The following is a 10,000-nucleotide window of genomic DNA, read 5'->3' as shown; positions in this document are numbered from 1 at the left end:
TCCGCCCCGGGCGCCTCTCGGGCGGCCTTCCCAACTGCCGTCGACCGCCCGGAGGGGGAAACAGAAAATGTTCGAAAGTGCGGAGCTCCGCCGTCAGAGGCCGGGTTTTCGCACGGGGTATCCGCCCCGGGCGCCTCTCGGGCGGCCTTCCCAACTGCCGTCGACCGCCCGGAGGGGGAAACAGAAAATGTTCGAAAGTGCGGAGCTCCGCCGTCAGAGGCCGGGTTTTCGCACGGGGTATCCGCCCCGGGCGCCTCTCGGGCGGCCTTCCCAACTGCCGTCGACCGCCCGGAGGGGGAAACAGAAAATATTCGAAAGTGCGGAGCTCCGCCGTCAGAGGCCGGGTTTTCGCACGGGGTATCCGCCCCGGGCGCCTCTCGGGCGGCCTTCCCAACTGCCGTCGACCGCCTGGAGGGGGAAATAGAAAATATTCGATAGTGCGGAGCTCCGCCGTCAGAGGCCGTTCCAGTGCTTTTGGGTGGCTGGAAACACCCTCACGATGGTCTGATTATACTCTTAGGGGCCTCCCCTGTGTCGCCCTGGAGGTCACCCATTCAAAACATGCTCACCTATATACGTTTCGGAAAGTATTTTGGTGAACGCTCACTTTCTAAGCCTTTTAGCCTTCTTGACCCCCTAACTCCCCATATCTGGTTTACCTACTACAGCGCCCCTAACGACCAAAATCGGTACTGCATACCCCTGGTACCCCCGCCATTGAAAATGAATGGGGGAATTTTTTTAATTTCTCAATCCGGCCAGGAGGCCTCTTTTTCGGCCACGCTCGGCCGGCGAGCCGGTCCGCTCTTTACCCCTGGTACCCCCAGCCCTACCCCTGGTACCTCCCCCATTGAAAATGAATGGCGACCCCTGGTACCCCCAGCAACACCCCTGGTACCCTCAGCCTTACCCCTGGTACCCTCAGCTCAACCCCTGGTACCCCCAGCCTAACCCCTGGTACCCTCAGCGGCACCCCTGGTACCCTCAGCAACACCCCTGGTACCCCCAGCCAGCTTCGCCCCTGGTACCCTCAGCCTTACCCCTGGTACCCTCAGCCCAACCCCTGGTACCCTCAGCCCAACCCCTGGTACCCCCAGCCAGCTTCGCCCCTGGTACCCTCAGCCTTACCCCTGGTACCCCCAGCCTTACCCCTGGTACCTCCAGCCTAACCCCTGGTACCTCCAGCCTTACCCCTGGTACCTCCAGCCTTACCCCTGGTACCTCCAGCCTTACCCCTGGTACCTCCAGCCGTACCCCTGGTACCCTCAGCCTTACCCCTGGTACCCTCAGCCTTACCCCTGGTACCCTCAGCCTTACCCCTGGTACCCTCAGCCGCACCCCTGGTACCCTCAGCGGCACCCCTGGTACCCTCAGCCTTACCCCTGGTACCCTCAGCCGCACCCCTGGTACCCTCAGCGGCACCCCTGGTACCCTCAGCGGCACCCCTGGTACCCTCAGCCGTACCCCTGGTACCCTCAGCCGAACCCCTGGTACCCTCAGCGGCACCCCTGGTACCCTCAGCGGCACCCCTGGTACCCTCAGCGGCACCCCTGGTACCCTCAGCCGTACCCCTGGTACCCTCATCGGCACCCCTGGTACCCTCAGCGGCACCCCTGGTACCCTCAGCTGCACCCCTGGTACCCTCAGCGGCACCCCTGGTACCCTCAGCGGCACCCCTGGTACCTCCGCCATTGAAAATGAATGGGCGGCCTTCCCACCTGCCGTCAGCCGCCCGGAGGGGGAAATAGAAAATATTCGAAAGTGCGGAGCTCCGCCGTCAGAGGCCGGCTTTTCGCCCGGGGTATCCGCCCCGGGGCGCCTCTCGGGCGACCTTCCCAACTGCCGTCGGCCGCCCGGAGGGGGAAATAGAAAATATTCGAAAGTGCGGAGCTCCGCCGTCAGAGGCCGGCTTTTCGCCCGAGGTATCCGCCCCGGGGCGCCTCTCGGGCGGCCTACCCAACTGCCGTCGGCCGCCCGGAGGGGGAAATAGAAAATATTCGAAAGTGCGGAGCTCCGCCGTCAGAGGCCGGGTTTTCGCCCGAGGTATCCGCCCCGGGCGCCTCTCGGGCGGCCTTCCCAACTGCCGTCGGCCGCCCGGAGGGGGAAATAGAAAATATTCGAAAGTGCGGAGCTCCGCCGTCAGAGGCCGGCTTTTCGCCCGAGGTATCCGCCCCGGGCGCCTCTCGGGCGGCCTTCCCAACTGCCGTCGGCCGCCCGGAGGGGGAAATAGAAAATATTCGAAAGTGCGGAGCTCCGCCGTCAGAGGCCGGCTTTTCGCCCGAGGTATCCGCCCCGGGCGCCTCTCGGGCGGCCTTCCCAACTGCCGTCGGCCGCCCGGAGGGGGAAATAGAAAATATTCGAAAGTGCGGAGCTCCGCCGTCAGAGGCCGGCTTTTCGCCCGAGGTATCCGCCCCGGGCGCCTCTCGGGCGGCCTTCCCAACTGCCGTCGGCCGCCCGGAGGGGGAAATAGAAAATATTCGAAAGTGCGGAGCTCCGCCGTCAGAGGCCGGCTTTTCGCCCGAGGTATCCGCCCCGGGCGCCTCTCGGGCGGCCTTCCCAACTGCCGTCGGCCGCCCGGAGGGGGAGATAGAAAATATTCGAAAGTGCGGAGCTCCGCCGTCAGAGGCCGGCTTTTCGCCCGAGGTATCCGCCCCGGGCGCCTCTCGGGCGGCCTTCCCAACTGCCGTCGACCGCCCGGAGGGGGAAATAGAAAATATTCGAAAGTGCGGAGCTCCGCCGTCAGAGGCCGGCTTTTCGCCCGAGGTATCCGCCCCGGGCGCCTCTCGGGCGGCCTTCCCAACTGCCGTCGACCGCCCGGAGGGGGAGATAGAAAATATTCGAAAGTGCGGAGCTCCGCCGTCAGAGGCCGGCTCCACGCTTCATTCATCCGACCGAGACGCCTCTCCGCCGGCCACACTCGGCTGCGGGGCCGGCCCGCTCTCCGCCATTGAAAATGAATGGGGGGCATTTTCTCATGCTTTCAATCCGCCTAAGAGGCATCTTTCCCGGCCAACTTTGTGCCCCTGGTACCTCCAGCATCGAGAAAGCATGGTGACTCGTCCGACACATGCCCCCCTATATACGTTTCGGAAAGTATTTTGGTGAACGGTCACTTTCTAAGCCTTTCGCCTTCTTGACCCCCTAACTCCGCATATCTGGTTTACCTACTACAGCGCCCCTAACGACCAAAATCGGTACTGCTACCCCTGGTACCCCCGCCATTGAAAATGAATGGGGGAATTTTTTTAATCCCCCAGGCCGGCCAGGAGGCCCCTTTCCCGGCCAAACTCGCACGCTGGGCCGGCCCGCTCTTTACCCCTGGTACCCCCGCCATTGAAAATGAATGGGGGAATTTTTTTCAATCTCCCAGGCCGGCCAGGAGGGCTCTTTCCCGGCCACACTCGCACGCCGGGCCGGCCCGCTCTTTACCCCTGGTACCCCCAGCTCTACCCCTGGTACCCCCGCCATTGAAAATGAATGGGGGAATTTTTTCAATCTCCCAATCCGACCAAGAGGCCTCTTTTCCGGCCAAACTCGCACGCCGGGCCGGCCCGCTCTTTACCCCTGGTACCCCCAGCTCTACCCCTGGTACCCCCGCCATTGAAAATGAATGGGGGAATTTTTTCAATCTCCCAATCCGACCAAGAGGCCTCTTTTCCGGCCAAACTCGCACGCCGGGCCGGCCCGCTCTTTACCCCTGGTACCCCCAGCTCTACCCCTGGTACCCCCGCCATTGAAAATGAATGGGGGAATTTTTTCAATCTCCCAATCCGACCAAGAGGCCTCTTTTCCGGCCAAACTCGCACGCCGGGCCGGCCCGCTCTTTACCCCTGGTACCCCCAGCTCTACCCCTGGTACCCCCGCCATTGAAAATGAATGGGGGAATTTTTTCAATCTCCCACGCCGGCCAAGAGGCCTTTTTCCCGGGCACGCACGCTCGCCGGGCCGGCCCGCTATTATTAAACTCTCACCCCTGCAAGGAGGCCTTTTTCCCGGGCACGCACGCTCGCGGGGCCGGCCCGCTATTATTAAACTCTCACGCCGGCCAAGAGGCCTTTTTCCCGGGCACGCACGCTCGCCGGGCCGGCCCGCTATTATTAAACTCTCACGCCTGCAAGGAGGCCTTTTTCCCGGGCACGCACGCTCGCCGGGCCGGCCCGCTATTATTGAACTCTCACGCCTGCAAGGAGGCCTTTTTCCCGGGCACGCACGCTCGCGGAGCCGGCCCGCTATTATTAAACTCTCACGCCTGCAAGGAGGCCTTTTTCCCGGGCACGCACGCTCGCCGGGCCGGCCCGCTATTATTAAACTCTCACGCCTGCAAGGAGGCCTTTTTCCCGGGCACGCACGCTCGCCGGGCCGGCCCGCTATTATTAAACTCTCACGCCTGCAAGGAGGCCTTTTTCCCGGGCACGCACGCTCGCCGGGCCGGCCCGCTATTATTAAACTCTCACGCCTGCAAGGAGGCCTTTTTCCCGGGCACGCACGCTCGCCGGGCCGGCCCGCTATTATTAAACTCTCACGCCGGCCAAGAGGCCCTTTTCCCGGGCACGCACGCTCGATGAGCCGGCCCGCTATTATTAAACTCTCACGCCGGCCAAGAGGCCCTTTTCCCGGGCACGCACGCTCGATGAGCCGGCCCGCTATTATTAAACTCTCACGCCGGCCAAGAGGCCTTTTTCCCGGCCACGCACGCTCGCGGAGCCGGCCCGCTATTATTAAACTCTCACGCCTGCAAGGAGGCCTTTTTCCCGGGCACGCACGCTCGCCGGGCCGGCCCGCTATTATTAAACTCTCACGCCGGCCAAGAGGCCCTTTTCCCGGGCACGCACGCTCGATGAGCCGGCCCGCTATTATTAAACTCTCACGCCGGCCAAGAGGCCCTTTTCCCGGGCACGCACGCTCGCCGAGCCGGCCCGCTATTATTAAACTCTCACGCCGGCCAAGAGGCCTTTTTCCCGGCCACGCACGCTCGCGGAGCCGGCCCGCTATTATTAAACTCTCACGCCTGCAAGGAGGCCTTTTTCCCGGGCACGCACGCTCGCCGGGCCGGCCCGCTATTATTAAACTCTCACGCCTGCAAGGAGGCCTTTTTCCCGGGCACGCACGCTCGCCGGGCCGGCCCGCTATTATTAAACTCTCACGCCGGCCAAGAGGCCCTTTTCCCGGGCACGCACGCTCGATGAGCCGGCCCGCTATTATTAAACTCTCACGCCGGCCAAGAGGCCCTTTTCCCGGGCACGCACGCTCGCCGAGCCGGCCCGCTATTATTAAACTCTCAGGCCCGCTATTATTAAACTCTCACGCCGGCCAAGAGGCCCTTTTCCCGGGCACGCACGCTCGATGAGCCGGCCCGCTATTATTAAACTCTCACGCCTGCAAGGAGGCCTTTTTCCCGGGCACGCACGCTCGCTGAGCCGGCCCGCTATTATTAAACTCTCACGCCGGCCAAGAGGCCCTTTTCCCGGGCACGCACGCTCGCCGAGCCGGCCCGCTATTATTAAACTCTCACGCCGGCCAAGAGGCCTTTTTCCCGGGCACGCACGCTCGCCGAGCCGGCCCGCTATTATTAAACTCTCACGCCGGCCAGGAGGCATTTTTCCCGGGCACGCACGCTCGCCGTGCAGGCCCGCCATTTGCCTACCACACCGCCGTCTGGCGGACACCAAGCGGTACCGCCGACCCCTCCCGTTGAAAATGAATGGGGGATTTTTTTTCAATCCCCCAAGCCGGCCAAGAGGCCTTTTTCCCGGGCACGCACGCTCGATGAGCCGGCCCGCTATTATTAAACTCTTACGCCTGCAAGGAGGCCTTTTTCCCGGGCACGCACGCTCGCCGAGCCGGCCCGCTATTATTAAACTCTCACGCCTGCAAGGAGGCCTTTTTCCCGGGCACGCACGCTCGATGAGCCGGCCCGCTATTATTAAACTCTCACGCCGGCCAGGAGGCATTTTTCCCGGGCACGCACGCTCGCCGTGCAGGCCCGCCATTTGCCTACCACACCGCCGTCTGGCGGACACCACGCGGTACCGCCGACCCCTCCCGTTGAAAATGAATGGGGGATTTTTTTTTACAATCCCCCAAGCCGGCCAAGAGGCCTTTTTCCCGGGCACGCACGCTCGATGAGCCGGCCCGCTATTATTAAACTCTCACGCCGGCCAAGAGGCCCTTTTCCCGGGCACGCACGCTCGATGAGCCGGCCCGCTATTATTAAACGCTCAGGCCGGCCAAGAGGCCCTTTTCCCGGGCACGCACGCTCGCAGAGCCGGCCCGCTATTATTAAACTCTCACGCCTGCAAGGAGGCCCTTTTCCCGGGCACGCACGCTCGATGAGCCGGCCCGCTATTATTAAACTCTCACGCCGGCCAGGAGGCATTTTTCCCGGGCACGCACGCTCGCCGTGCAGGCCCGCCATTTGCCTACCACACCGCCGTCTGGCGGACACCACGCGGTACCGCCGACCCCTCCCGTTGAAAATGAATGGGGGATTTTTTTTTACAATCCCCCAAGCCGGCCAAGAGGCCTTTTTCCCGGGCACGCACGCTCGATGAGCCGGCCCGCTATTATTAAACTCTCACGCCGGCCAAGAGGCCCTTTTCCCGGGCACGCACGCTCGATGAGCCGGCCCGCTATTATTAAACTCTCACGCCGGCCAAGAGGCCCTTTTCCCGGGCACGCACGCTCGATGAGCCGGCCCGCTATTATTAAACGCTCACGCCTGCAAGGAGGCCTTTTTCCCGGGCACGCACGCTCGCCGAGCCGGCCCGCTATTATTAAACTCTCACGCCGGCCAAGAGGCCTTTTTCCCGGGCACGCACGCTCTCCGGGCCGGCCCGCTATTATTAAACTCTCACGCCTGCAAGGAGGCCTTTTTCCCGGGCACGCACGCTCGCCGTGCAGGCCCGCCATTTGCCTACCACACCGCCGTCTGGCGGACACCAAGCGGTACCGCCGACCCCTCCCGTTGAAAATGAATGGGGGATTTTTTTTTACAATCCCCCAAGCCGGCCAAGAGGCCTTTTTCCCGGGCACGCACGCTCGATGAGCCGGCCCGCTATTATTAAACTCTCACGCCGGCCAAGAGGCCCTTTTCCCGGGCACGCACGCTCGATGAGCCGGCCCGCTATTATTAAACTCTCACGCCGGCCAAGAGGCCCTTTTCCCGGGCACGCACGCTCGATGAGCCGGCCCGCTATTATTAAACGCTCACGCCTGCAAGGAGGCCTTTTTCCCGGGCACGCACGCTCGCCGAGCCGGCCCGCTATTATTAAACTCTCACGCCGGCCAAGAGGCCTTTTTCCCGGGCACGCACGCTCTCCGGGCCGGCCCGCTATTATTAAACTCTCACGCCTGCAAGGAGGCCTTTTTCCCGGGCACGCACGCTCGCCGTGCAGGCCCGCCATTTGCCTACCACACCGCCGTCTGGCGGACACCAAGCGGTACCGCCGACCCCTCCCGTTGAAAATGAATGGGGGATTTTTTTTCAATCCCCCAAGCCGGCCAAGAGGCCTTTTTCCCGGGCACGCACGCTCGCCGGGCCGGCCCGCTATTATTAAACTCTCACGCCGGCCAAGAGGCCTTTTTCCCGGCCACGCACGCTCGCGGAGCCGGCCCGCTATTATTAAACTCTCACGCCTGCAAGGAGGCCTTTTTCCCGGGCACGCACGCTCGCCGGGCCGGCCCGCTATTATTAAACTCTCACCCCTGCAAGGAGGCCTTTTTCCCGGGCACGCACGCTCGCGGGGCCGGCCCGCTATTATTAAACTCTCACGCCGGCCAAGAGGCCCTTTTCCCGGGCACGCACGCTCGCCGAGCCGGCCCGCTATTATTAAACTCTCACGCCTGCAAGGAGGCCCTTTTCCCGGGCACGCACGCTCGATGAGCCGGCCCGCTATTATTAAACTCTCACGCCTGCAAGGAGGCCTTTTTCCCGGGCACGCACGCTCGCGGGGCCGGCCCGCTATTATTAAACGCTCAGGCCGGCCAAGAGGCCCTTTTCCCGGGCACGCACGCTCGATGAGCCGGCCCGCTATTATTAAACGCTCAGGCCGGCCAAGAGGCCCTTTTCCCGGGCACGCACGCTCGCAGAGCCGGCCCGCTATTATTAAACTCTCACGCCTGCAAGGAGGCCCTTTTCCCGGGCACGCACGCTCGATGAGCCGGCCCGCTATTATTAAACTCTCACGCCTGCAAGGAGGCCTTTTTCCCGGGCACGCACGCTCGCCGGGCCGGCCCGCTATTATTAAACTCTCACGCCGGCCAAGAGGCCTTTTTCCCGTGCACGCACGCTCGCCGAGCCGGCCCGCTATTATTAAACTCTCACGCCTGCAAGGAGGCCTTTTTCCCGGGCACGCACGCTCGCCGGGCCGGCCCGCTATTATTAAACTCTCACGCCTGCAAGGAGGCCTTTTTCCCGGGCACGCACGCTCGCCGGGCCGGCCCGCTATTATTAAACGCTCACGCCTGCAAGGAGGCCTTTTTCCCGGGCACGCACGCTCGCCGGGCCGGCCCGCTATTATTAAACTCTCACGCCGGCCAAGAGGCCCTTTTCCCGGGCACGCACGCTCGATGAGCCGGCCCGCTATTATTAAACTCTCACGCCGGCCAAGAGGCCTTTTTCCCGGGCACGCACGCTCGCCGAGCCGGCCCGCCTTTTGCCTACCACACCGCCGTCTGGCGGACACCGACCCCTGGTACATCTGCCATTGAAAATGAATGGGGGAATTTTTTCAAACTCCCAATCCGAGCAAGAGGCCCCTTTTCCGGCCACACTCGCCCGCCGGGCCGGCCCGCTCTTTACCCCTGGTACCCCCAGCAACACCCCTGGTACCCCCAGCCTTGCCCCTGGTACCTCCCCCATTGAAAATGAATGGTGACCCCTGGTACCCCCAGCAACACCCCTGGTACCCTCAACCTTACCCCTGGTACCCTCAGCTGCACCCCTGGTACCCTCAGCCTTACCCCTGGTACCCCCAGCCAGCTTCGCCCCTGGTACCCCCAGCCTTGCCCCTGGTACCTCCGCCATTGGAAATGAATGGGGGATTTTTTTCAAACTCCCAATCCGACCGAGTGGCCCCTTTTCCGGCCAAACTCGCACGCCGGGCCGGCCCGCTCTTTACCCCTGGTACCCCCAGCTCTACCCCTGGTACCCCCGCCATTGAAAATGAATGGGGGAATTTTTTCAAACTCCCAATCCGACCAAGAGGCCCCTTTTCCGGCCACACTCGCCCGCCGGGCCGGCCCGCTCTTTACCCCTGGTACCCCCAGCCTTGCCCCTGGTACCTCCGCCATTGGAAATGAATGGGGGATTTTTTTCAAACTCCCAATCCGACCGAGAGGCCTCTTTCCCGGCCACACTCGCCCGCCGGGCCGGCCCGCTCTTTACCCCTGGTACCCTCAGCGGCACCCCTGGTACCCCCAGCGGCACCCCTGGTACCCTCAGCCTTACCCCTGGTACCCCCAGCGGCACCCCTGGTACCCTCAGCCTTACCCCTGGTACCCCCAGCGGCACCCCTGGTACCCTCAGCCTTACCCCTGGTACCCCCAGCGGCACCCCTGGTACCTCCAGCCCTACCCCTGGTACCCTCAGCGGCACCCCTGGTACCCTCAGCGGCACCCCTGGTACCCCCAGCGGCACCCCTGGTACCCTCAGCCTTACCCCTGGTACCCCCAGCGGCACCCCTGGTACCCTCAGCCTTACCCCTGGTACCCCCAGCCAGCTTCGCCCCTGGTACCCCCAGCCTTGCCCCTGGTACCTCCGCCATTGGAAATGAATGGGGGATTTTTTTCAAACTCCCAATCCGACCGAGAGGCCTCTTTCCCGGCCACACTCGCCCGCCGGGCCGGCCCGCTCTTTACCCCTGGTACCCTCAGCGGCACCCCTGGTACCCCCAGCGGCACCCCTGGTACCCTCAGCCTTACCCCTGGTACCCCCAGCGGCACCCCTGGTACCCTCAGCCTTACCCCTGGTACCCCCAGCGGCACCCCTGGTACCCTCAGC

Source organism: Hippocampus guttulatus, unplaced genomic scaffold (genome assembly GCF_054856545.1).
Source record: "Hippocampus guttulatus isolate MCC_2025c unplaced genomic scaffold, RoL_Hgut_1.0 HiC_scaffold_31, whole genome shotgun sequence".
NCBI lineage: Eukaryota > Metazoa > Chordata > Actinopteri > Syngnathiformes > Syngnathidae > Hippocampus > Hippocampus guttulatus.
Note: the sequence above shows the minus strand (reverse complement) of the source record.